This window comes from Equus przewalskii, chromosome 28 (assembly GCF_037783145.1).
Source record: "Equus przewalskii isolate Varuska chromosome 28, EquPr2, whole genome shotgun sequence".
Classification (NCBI taxonomy): domain Eukaryota; kingdom Metazoa; phylum Chordata; class Mammalia; order Perissodactyla; family Equidae; genus Equus; species Equus przewalskii.
The window spans coordinates 15115056-15125365 of NC_091858.1; positions in this window are offsets into that span (position 1 = coordinate 15115056).

Below are 10310 nucleotides of genomic sequence, written 5' to 3' on the forward strand. Positions count from 1 at the left end.
CGAACTTAACTGCTGTGCCACTGGGCCGGCCCTAGAGCAATAAATTCTGATTGAGAAGAATGAAAGCAATCAAACATAAAACTTGCATCTGAGCCATCCACTAACCTAGAAAAAGTAGAAAGCAACTGGTTGCAGAATTCTTTGTGCAATTTTAGGAAACACTTCACTTCATCAGGAGGAAACAAGCTTGGTTCCAAAGGGAATTTGTCAAGGATTTCCTTGTTTAACGACATTGAATAATGTTTCCAATAGCAGGTTGAAAAAAAGAAGATGACATTTTTTTAGTTAAGGCAATTTCTTACATCCATCATTGGTGAAATTCAAGTATGTAGCATTCCAGCCCGATTCCATCAAGAAGATTCTATAGGGTAATTGCCACCCATTCATCTCCATAGATTCATCTCCTTTTCCATAAATAGTCATGTGGCTACAAATACTAGGTTTGGCAAACAACTTCAGTCACAGTGAATTCAGAGGCTCAATATAACTGGTTTTTATTACCTCAGAATACACCTGGGATGCACAGCTTTGTCTCAGAAAACTCAGCACTCAATACATTAAGTCCAGAAACAATAGCTTATTCCACAGGACTGGGCTTCAGATACAAGCAGGGACCTTTGTATGATGACAGTCTCTTAACATCTGGGCATTTAATACTCCTAGTATCTCTGAGTTCATCTCCTTTTTCTTGGCTTTAGACCCAACTACTGGTATTTGCATCTCCAGGTTTTCTTCTCTCCAGCTCTGAGTCAAGTCGCCCGCATATCTTTTCCACATTTGTAATTTTTGTTGTTAATGAGCCTTTCCCTTTCTCGTGCCAAGATGCGGAATCTTTTTTTTCCTTCTCCTGAATTCTTTCCTGTAGGCGTTGTGAAGCCGTACATCTAAACTGTTATATCCTTGCCAGAAGCAAGATAAGCACTTCAGGGATTATTGATTTGTCATAACACATGGCTCAGATCTCAAAAGACAGGGCTCCAGGGAGCTGTAGTTACCACTCTGTGTAACACTTCCTGGTTTTCAAGAGCTGGGGAGGGAGAAAGCTCTTTTGTGATGTACACATGTACGCAAAACAATTATGAAGATTTTGAAGATGGAAGACACATGTTACTCTAATGACTTCTCTGAGATTCGTTCTTTAAATATATAGCCAGTAGACGAGGCAGCCCTTTCCCACTCTGCTGAATAGCCATAAATCTTTGAAGATCTAAGGATAAGCTTATTAAGTCTCATTAGAAGCAGTAGATTTGTAATGTAAAATCTGCTTGGCAGATTTAATAGAGGGTGATGTGAATGGAATTGATTCATTAGAAACCAAAATTTAAACGAGCTGATGTCATTGCTAAAAATTAAAGACAAGAATAAAATGTTTGGGGCAAGGTCCCAGGGGCGAATGTCTTGACAAATTACTCTCCTCTCTTTTCCAGTGCTAATTAATGGGGGTTAAGGGACAGCCAAGGTGACCTCCTCCAGGCAAGAGATGTCCTAGGAGGACGTGTGTGCTGGAAAGAGGGTTATGAGGTAGACGGGTGGGTTCCAGGGCCCCAGAAAAGGAGCCCAAATTAACCCAAAATCAGTATCATTGATTTAGGGGGAACTAGGATTTGGTCAGAACTCCCATGATCAACTTGGATCCTTACTGGATCCTAGATGCTCAGTCTTCTCTCATCTGCATCTTTCTTCCCAGGACTTGACTACATCCATTCAAACTTACCGGAGTGGGAGAAGCCAAGTCAAGCTTACTCAGGATTTTTCTGCATGCCAACAAGCCAACTCGGTATTGGACTATCTCAGTTGGGACTTGAACATGTACATTTATCACATATTCTGAATGTTGGATTCAAATCGGTCCGATCCTTTGCTAGAAGTGATTACAGTTATTTCCTACAAAACCACTGCCCTCAACACTGGATGTGCTTGGACTATCAAATCGTTTATGGGTGGCATGAGGACGTAAAGGTTATTCTTCAGACTTCTAACTTAGTGCTTTATCAGGGATCCCAGGCATGGAGACAGGTTGGGGGAACTGAGCATAGTGGTCGAAGGAGGGAGGAAAGGGCAGGAAATGAGAAAGAAGGATTCAGAGACAAACCACCTGCTCTACCACTTGCCCAGATCCAACCTTGATAACTTCCCACAACCCCCTAAAGGGGATTCATTCGTTTTAGTCCAGTCGGGCTGTTATAACAAAATACCACAGACTGGGTGGCTTATAAACAACAGAAATTTATTTCTCACAGTTCTGGAAGCTGGGAAGTCTAAGATCAGGGTGCCAGCAGATCCAGCTCTGGTGAGAGCCCACTTGTTGGTTCACAGACAGTAGTATTCTCATCGTGTCCTCATGTGGCAGAAAGGGCAAGGGAGCTCTCAGAGGTCTCTTTTATAAAGGCACTAACTCCATTCATGAGGGCTCCACCCTCATGACCTCACCATCTCCCTAGGGTCCCACCACTTAATACCATCACATTGGGGGTTAGGTTTCAACATATGTATTTGAGGGGGCAAACATTCAATCTATAGTCTCATGCTTGTGAGCCCTTTACTGGGATCATAGACACTTAGATGTCTATTCTATTCTTGAAGATTTCCGAGGGATGAGGAAGTTTTGAACTCTAGGTTGTGTTGATTTCCATTTCGGAGTTTATAGCAAATTCTTTAAAAAGTGAGAAAAACTTTAGAAATTGTACCCTTTATTTATGCCCTTTCTTTACTGACGATTCCCATCATTATCATCATCATGGAGACCATTTTCAGTTTTCCTTTTAAAGGAGTAACAGAGAGTTCTTCTCCCTTACTCCTCAGCCTTACTGGTTTTATTTATTTTGAGTATGTAATTCATAACGTGGCACAAAAAGCCAAAATTATTCCAAAAGATATACTCAGAGAAGTATCACTCCCCCATATTCTGCCCCCATTCCTTCATCCTTTCCACACTGCTCCCACCCTCCCTCTGTCGCAAACAAACTCACTAATTTCTTTATGCTTCCTGTATCTCGTTTGCCCAAATGAGCACCTACAAGAAGATGTCTTCTTTCTCGCTTGAAAGTTAGTCTATCCAAGATGCAAGAGCACTTTGCTTTTCTCTCTTAGCAGTGTGTCAACAGAACTTTTCTTAAAGCGAAGAGGCAGTAACTGGATTTCTTGCTTGATTCAAAAAACTGTCACAGTTTCATCATCCTCTACCCAGGTGTTAAAAGCATCACTTGCTTTGCTTAAAGAGCATTAATTCATTAAACTTTGAATGCTTCCTTACTGGTATTGCCTCTTGGTTCTTAGGACAACCCATTTTATTTCCACTGGGAGATATGGACTGTTTTTCCTCCCAGATGGAAATCCTGAGGTTTGCCCCAGACCATAGTCAGCATTGGCAGCAGACCCCGAAGTTCCATGTAGAAATTCGTACTCAAGTCTTTACTCCTCTCTGGAGTGACACTGCTGGTCCTTGTGCTTGAAACTGAACACTTCTTTGATCAACTCTGCACTGATCGTTTGCAGCAAACTCAACCTGGTGACTATGGCTAGGTCTCAGAGGAAGATACTTCCAGGCTGATCCCCAGAAAGAGTGTTTAAGGAAGAGATTGTGCTACTCTGTGGCTTGGCTTTTCTGTGGCTCCAGTGTGGTCATTTCTTTCCCTGACTTGAGAGAGCAGCAATGTAAGCAACAAGGACTCCACTCACTGAAATGGTTTATGGAACTTCGAGTTAACTCTTAAACAAAAGAGGCCTGATGCTGTTGGTCTTGGCTGAGTCCAACATGAGTCATGTGCTGTTTCAAGTACCTGATTGAATATGGATAGAATGAAGGAGCTCGCTGGGTGTTTTGTCCAGTGGAACAGTTCCATGTGGAGACGAGGGTTGGGGGAGGGAAGTGGGGGGTGGGAGCTCTGCTCCCAGCACAGAAGGCTCAGGAGGGCGCAGAGCAGAGAGTGCCTTCTGGGCGAGGGCCGACTGTTCGCCTGCAGCTGGGGCTGGCAGCCTCCTCCCAGCTATGAATCACCCATTTGATGGCAGCCCTCATCCTGCAGCCAGGCCCGCTTGCGCCAGCTGCTGAGCCCTGGCTTATCACGGGACAGCCCCCTTTGTTTCAACTCTGAAAAGGCAACAGCCCATTGGAAAAAGCACTGGAATGAAGAAAACCAAGGGCATTGTTACATTGGGATTGCAGCTATGCTTTCGGTAGGATAATCATTTCTAAACAACACCCAGCTCACAAGTGCTCCCATAAAAGGGCTTTTCACTAGAGCACAGGCCTCTGGGAGCTGCTCTCTGGGAGCAATTTGCTAGAGGGTCGGCATGATCACCTTCCAGGGGCCAGGCCCTGTAAAGTCTGGAGTTTCTCCTTTGTGTTTCCTGTAAAGTTACCGTGAAGGGAAAGAAAGAACACTTAATATTCCTGGAGTGATGTTGTTAAGAGCACGCCACAAGCCCTGAGAGTGGCTTCAGCTCGGCCCCGTTTGGTGTCTGTGTGTCTGTAAACCGACACCCCAACTTTTAGTGCACAGAAACTGGCCATGTAATCCAGGGCCTTTGTCTAGTTTCACTCACGTACCCTGTGGTCTGAGCTCCAAGAAAGGAATGCCTTAATACGGGCAACCTTTCATTCATAGACTCCCTGGGCTGCATAAACAGAAGATTTTAGTTGGGCGTCTAATGAAAACATTGGAAAACAATGAATGACATAATAGTAGTCTCTTTGTTTACCTGATTTCTCTGTTCCAGAAGACTTGGAGTCCTGGTATTTGAAATATTATTTTACCTTCTGACAACATTTCTCTGATATATTTAAGTAGGAATCAAGACAGGTAGTTGACATTTTAAGAGAAAATTGAGGTCTGCAAAGACGAATTGGTCGGTGTAGTGTAGTGTAAACCCAGAACTTCCATTCTCTGCCAGTCACCACTGTACCGCGTGTGTGATCAAATTTACTGGGGACCGCTCAACATCCCAGCTGTCCTTCAACATTCAGCTCAAGTTTTACCCTGCCTGTGAAAGCCAGTGTCCCTTTCTCCTCCGCTGTCTCTCACTCCCGGGGCCTTCTTGATCCTGCACTCTTGACTCACTCCTGGGTCACTCTTGGGGAGGCAAGTACTGATTTTTTTCATATTATAATAAGAGTGGCAATGCAGTGTATTCTTTCTCACTAAGTCTATGGGCCCCTTGAGGGCGGTGACCGTGGCTGAAACTACTTTGTTTCCCAATTCCCTAGCCCCTTATATACAGTAGGCACTTAATAAATGTGTTGATGTCATTTATGATGATGCATGGTTTATAGTTGATGACTACCACCACTGCTAGGAAAAATGGTGCCCACAAATCACACAGGGCCTTACAGTGGGTAAAGCACTTTCACACCCCTTGTCTCACACCAACCTTCTGAACTCCTACAACATTGCCAAGTACAGAGCATATCAGTGAACCGCAGAGAGACCAAGGGACTTGGCAGAGAGTCCCTATGACCCCTGAGTGAGAGGACTCAGGCTGGAACCAAGTCGTCTGTATTCAAAGCCAGCATTCTGTCCTCCGCAACAGCCACTGCTGTTGCTTCTGAAGAATGGTGCACTTGCCTTCACACAGGAATCCCCAAAGCCTCGGTCTTTTACACCAAGACTGCTGTCTGTTTTTGCTGTCCAGAGTGGCTTCACTGCAATAGTGACTGCATCGTACTCCATTATTAATATCAAAAGTTAAAAGCAAAGGGGCATTTTAAATTTTCTTAGGCATGTCATACAAACTCTATATGTTCCTCTCAAATGTGTAGTGATGAGGTGGCTAGTAAGAGATGCACACCAGTTTTATTGGAACCATTTTCCATTGAATTACCCTAAATGCACTCCCAGAGTGATGATGTCCCCTGCCGTAGCCCGGAGGGAGAACATTCTCCCAACCCAGGGTCATCTGCTCACCCCAGGCCAGTGCCCTGCCAAGCTGCCAGCTTCTCCTATGATGGAGGCTTGTGGGGCCTGTCAGCTGGACCCGTGGGGGATGTCCAAGGTTCGTGCCCATTTCCCCCCATGCCAGGCCCTGTGCCAGGCTCTGCTTCTGGCCCCTGGGCAGCATGCCTGCATTGAAACTGCTGTGACTCCACAGCCACCTTCCTGAGGAGTCTCGCTCCCTCAGGCTTGTCAGGCTGGTGCCCAACCCCAAGCAGGACAGCTGGACAGAGAAAGCAGTGTGGTTTCTTTACCAGACCGCTATAAAACACCAAATTCCATTTTCTGCACCAAACTGAGGCTCCCCGGGCAGACAGGGAGCAAAAGCTTGAGAATCTTGTGTGACTCCCTAACATTTTTCTTCAATGCTGAACTAAAATTTAGGCTGAAATTTGATGAGAACCACCTGAATCCATAAGCGTACATAAGTTTGCAAATCATTGAAATGTTTGTCAGTGATTTTAAAGGAATACCGTTGAGTAAGAATTCCATTATGTGGGGTTCTGCTCTCTGGGTTTCCTTAAATTTGCATTCGCTTTAAGACACACTTCTATTGCTTGGCAATGGCCCAAGGATGCCTTGCTTTTGAGCTGCTTATCGGTGTTACGTTTTTACGGCAGGAATTCCATTTTCCAAAGAATTTCTCCATCTTTCTAGGATAAAGGATCCATACACCTCACAAACCCGTCCCAGCGTCCGTGACAGCTACACTTGGTGGAGTTCAGCCCTCTGCTTGGTTTCTATCCACTTCTGCTCAGAAAAACGTCTGTGACAGTGAGCTAAATCCCCAGCAGATTATTTCATCAGCCCTAATAAAGGCATGCCAGGGTTCTGCCAGGAAGAATCTGGTTTCAGAAGCAACTTTCCTTTTCAGGTGCCAGGGTGATCGCGTCTACCCAAACTCATGAGGATCACATTGCAGGAAGCACAAATGGGATTAAAACTGCCTCTCAGTGGACAAGTTCTTCCTTGCCCCCCCGCCTCCAAACAAACAGCTCTCTGGGGAGCGATGTCTACATCAAAAGCTGCGTGTCACTCAGCAGGCCTCCCAGATGAGGAAGTGTTTACTTTGGCTGAGAACGACTATATTCCCTGCGTCCCGAGCCAGGGGCTGACTGCAGTGGGCTCTTTCTGCGGCAGGGCGATTTGTGGCTGCTATGCTTTTCTCCCAGCTCCCATCATCCAGAAGGGTCAGAGGAAGTTAAGAAAATATGAGGACCCGGACAGGAACCGAAGATCTCCAAAGTGTGCAGAGGCTGCTGGGTGCACCACAGAGGTCATGAAACCTCTTTTAAACCTTCTACCTGAGGTGGTAACATCCAGCTCTTGGTAAAATCTGGGATCTTGAGGGATGCTAAAATTAGATTTTTTTTGTTGTTGTTTAAATATTACAGAATTTTGTTTAAATATTACAGGACCGAGTTGGGTTTCCAGGCGTGGACCTACACCATTCTGTTAGTGGCCATGCTGTGCTGGTGGCCTACATACTGAAAAATAGAGGAAGACTGGCACGGATGTTAGCTCAGGGTGAATCTTCCTCAGCAAAAATAAATAAATGTTACAGAAGAGGTAGAAATATATAAATCTTCCTATTTAACTCTTTCTTGCATCCATAGAGCTCCTCAGGAAATTTGTCTGAATTCAAGAGTCAATGAAACATGTGATGTGCCACAATCCTGGGGTGAAATGCCATGTCTTCTGTCTGCCAGTCACTGAGCTGTAATGCAATTGCTGTTTGATGCTCTGAGCCCTAAGCAGTTTCCTCAGTCATAGCTTCTTGAATGATAAGAATGTGTAGCTTTGTTCCGTTACCAAGAGCTATGATAATGGCAGAAAGCTTCCCGAAGTCACCTGTACACCAGGTAAGACCTTGACTCTCAATTGTGAACCACCTGTCCAGCCTCCTTGGTAAGGAACAGGGTAGCCATATGGGAAAAAACTAGCGATCAGAGGCATGACCATGTCCCCCGTGACTTTTTACATGTGACTGATAGAAGCAAAGAAAGGATTATTGGCTAAAGACATGGATAGTCAGGAAACAATGGCCAAAATGAGCTAGCATTGAGTCAGGTCTTGAAAGAAGTTATGGTCATTTGCTTAGAGTTTCTAAGCACTGGAACTTGGATAATCCTCGCAAAATTGTATAGCACTTCAAGTTTGCGCACACACACCTCTCTCAAACGTGTCCTCTTTAATCTATATTTTCTGGCTGCCTTGTCTCACCAATTCTTGTGCAATTTCTTCAAGGAAAAAGGCTTCATTCTTAACATCCTTTAAAACATGATCCACAAACTGGCAGCATCTACATGCCCTGGGAGGTTGTTAGAAATGCAAAATCTCAGGCGTCAGCCAGGACCACTTGAATCAGACTGCATTTTGACAAGATCCCCAGGTGATCTGTATGCACATTAAAGTTTGACGAGTGTTGTTGTACACCTTTCATATTTCCAGATCCTCAATCTTTAAGCGTAATACTCAATTATCATTTAAATGCTTTATTTTTAACAACTTGGAGATAATTGATAACATTTTTTGATGTAATTCACATACATACAATTCACTCATTTATAGTGTACAATTCAATGGCTTTTAGTATATTCACCGTTTTGCATCTGTCACCGTAATCAATTTTATAACATTTTTATTACTCCAAAAAGAAACCCCCTCATTAGCCATCACCTCCCAATACCTCTTTCCCCCGAGGCCCATGTCCCCCCAAGTCACGGGGGACATGGTCATGCCTCTGATCGCTAGTTTTTTCCCATAATCTACTTTCTGTCATTATAGTTTTGCCAATTCTGGACATTTCATGTAAAGGGGACCATATGATATGTGCTCTTTTGTGACTCAGCATAATATTTTCAAGGTTCATCCATGTTGTAACGTATCAGTACTCCTTTTTTTTATTGCCAAATAATATTCCATCGTGTGGATATATTCTATTTGCCCATTCATCAGTTGATGGACATCTGGGTTGTTTCTACCCTTTAGCTATCATGAATAAAGCTCTTGTGAGCATTCATGTCCAAGTGTTTGTGTGGACATATGCTTTCATCTCTTCTGGGCATGGACCTAGGAGTGGAATTGCTGAGTCATGCTTGATGTTTTTAAAGTATTTTCCTATTTGTGATTCAGAGACAGCAAGTCCTGCTGTCCCCATTTAAAAGATGAGGAAACTGAATTCTAAGAAGTTGACTTGCCTGAGGTGGGATAAACTTGTCTACTTCTGTCTTCTGACTTTTAGATTATTAGATTGGTAAATGAGATAACTGAAAGTGAGCAGGTTAATTGGTCTTTCCAAGGTCACCCAAAAGATTTAGTTTACTAAAGGAAAATTGTGATCTTGGATTTATAGTTTTCCTTGTCCAAATCCTAGATAGTAGATGGAGCTTTATATAGTTTCTCTAGCTTTTAGGCTGGACTCATTAAAAAAAATGAAGTGTTTCATAACTTTTCATTTCTAATCAATGTTTTAATTGCACAAGGCAGTCTGAAGGGAAGATATTTTTTAAGATAATTACACAAAAGCTAAGTCCAAGACAAGCTTTCTATTCCCAGCTTTCCTTTTATTATTACGTTAATTAAACTGCTCGTTTCCCTCTGCTTTTGCCAGGCATGATAAATTTATGTCATGACGAGTTGCTTTAGTTAAACAATAGCTTTATGCATTTCTTTATGAGTTATTTACTAGGTTTTTGTAATACCCCTCCTCGTAAGAGCTCATGGTGTTGGTCACGTAATCTTTAGGATGTTATTTTTATCATAAACCTTTCTAAGCATCTTAATGTTGACTAGACTATCAACAGGAATGGCTCCCAGTATAGCTAAAAAGAAAGGACAACAAAAATTATTAGAACTATGAACTATAAAATATGAACTATAATGGTAATATGAGCTAAGGTACTGGAAGAGCACAGAGGAGGAAAAAGCTAATTTTGCCTTACGAAGTGAGGAAGAGGAGAAACCAGGAAAGATCACAGAGGAAGTGATATTGGAGGTGAATTTTGAGGGATAATTAAAAGTATGCAAGATAGGCAAGGGTAGAAAGGACATTTTATTTTTTAACAGTTACTTTGAGGTATAATTGATATATAAGAAGCTGCACATATTTAAATTTCAGATTTGGTAAGTTTTGACATATATATTGTAGGGGAGCAGAATTTGCCGCTCCAAAATGTGTCTCTTTGGCTTGAGGATTATTTAGGGCTGATTATTTTTTTAATTTTTTTTTCCTTAAAAATTGCCACCTGAGCTAACAACTTTTGCCAATCTTTTTTTTTTTTTTTTTTTCTGCTTTATCTCCCCAAATGCCCCCTGGTACATAGCTGTATATCTTAGTTGCAGGTCCTTCTAGTTGTGGCATGTGGGATGCCGCCTCAC